This window comes from Echinops telfairi, unplaced genomic scaffold (assembly GCF_000313985.2).
Source record: "Echinops telfairi isolate 266 unplaced genomic scaffold, ASM31398v2 ScPeMD7_1;HRSCAF=3_0, whole genome shotgun sequence".
NCBI lineage: Eukaryota > Metazoa > Chordata > Mammalia > Afrosoricida > Tenrecidae > Echinops > Echinops telfairi.
Window position 1 is genome coordinate 61,305,333 of NW_022103896.1, and position 1,900 is coordinate 61,307,232.

Consider the following 1,900-nt stretch of genomic DNA (forward strand, 5'->3'; position numbering starts at 1 on the left):
TCATCTCATGTACTTTGGCTGTGTTGTGAGGAGAGTCAAGGAGTTGCCTCTACTTCACTGCCCCTCTACTTTTCCATGCATGGTTTTATCCTCCAAATGCAGCCCTAGGAAAAGAGGTAAGCCCTTGATGAGATAGATGAGCACAGTGATTGCAATAATGGGGTAAATCAGAGGAATAATTGTGAGGATGATGCAGCACCAAGCAGTGTTCTCTTCTGTTGTGCGCAGGGTCGCTATGGGCCAGTAGAGTCAATGGCACAACAACGGCATATTAAGGACAAGTTCTTGTCTTAAGAATTGGCTAGTCTTAATAATTTCCAAATGGAAGTGAAAATCCAGGGAGATTCTCCAAGGAGGACAGTGTTAGTCTCATAGCATACTAATGCACTGCAGGTATCGTTGATTTTATGAGTCATAAAAATCATGGAAATTATTGGATAACAATCAATTCTAGTTAAATTATTTTCATATAGTTCTACTGGGAAGTCTTCATTTTCAGACACTTTTTGAAAGGTTAAAATTGGTGTTGGTCAGGTATTTGTACAATTTAATTTTTAAGATTGGTAAAATAATAGAAATGAACACAATAGCAAATATTTATTTAGACAAAACATTTAGCATTTGCTATACTCAGCTTCTCATTGCTTCTATGTTCATTTCATAAACTACATTAATATTGAACTCTTGCCCTTTGCACATTTTTACCATACTCTTCTGGGTTTGTTTGTTTGGTTCTCTCTCACTCGAGCTGTATTTCAGTGCAATTGAATTCTGTGGTTCTATTTATGATTGAGTGATTTTAGTTCCTTCTGAAGGAAGCAAATATACTTAGGAATAGCTCCAGCAACAACAAAAACAGGAATCCATTTGTGATTTCTTTACTTTCTGTGTTTTTCAGAAAAGATTTTTGAGAAAGGAAATATGCTTGATCATTGTAGGAGAACTGCCATTGAAATTGTTAATAATTAGCCTCAGATTATCTTCAGCATAGTTCACATCTACACATCACAGAATAGAAAATGGGAGTGTTAGACAAATAGAATCCTTGCAGAAGGTCATTAAGATTCCCACTGTGACATGCCATGTGAAACTGCGTTGATTCAAATTAGTCATCTGTATTGTTCTACATTTCATTCTGTGGGAGGTACCAATTCACTTTACAAAGCCACAACTGTTATACATTTAAGACAAGAGTAGCACCCTGCATGTTTCCATTTATACATTGTTCTTCAAATATTCTATTAGGTTTTATTATTTGTTGTTTGCAATGATGTTTAGGTTATTTCACTTGATTAAGCACCTTTTTCACAATTAAATTTTAAATGTGTAGTTTCTAAATAAAACTTTAAAATTCTGCCAGCGTTGAAGTTTGGAAAGGATGATTTTCAGATCAACTATTTTTAATTAAATGTACTTTTAAATGACAAGAAAAAATTAATTATTAAAGGACTACCAGTACATCAAAACCAGTAAAAACTATTTTACAAAAAAATTAATGATATATTATTTGTATATGTTGTATCTTTTCTTCCTTGTGCACTATAGTCTTTGGCTCTTGGTGGTATGATCTGGACATTTGCAGACATTGTTGCATACATTGTTTGAGGAGTGTGGCGTTAAATTCAGTTAGTTCAGTGTTTGGTTAGTTAAATACCTGCAATCAATTTGGCTGACTATTATTCGAGAGTATAATTAATTGTATAGCTTTCAAACAGAGTTTAAAATAGAATTCAAAAATGAAATAAAACATTTTCCCAAATGTAGGCCAGATGTTGTAGACCCAATGAACAATATGATTGAAAACAAACCCATACACACATACACAAAAACACAACACACCCAGGAGGGGGCTGGAAAGAGTTCATGAAAAAAAATGGAATGCAAAGGTCATGGAAATTTT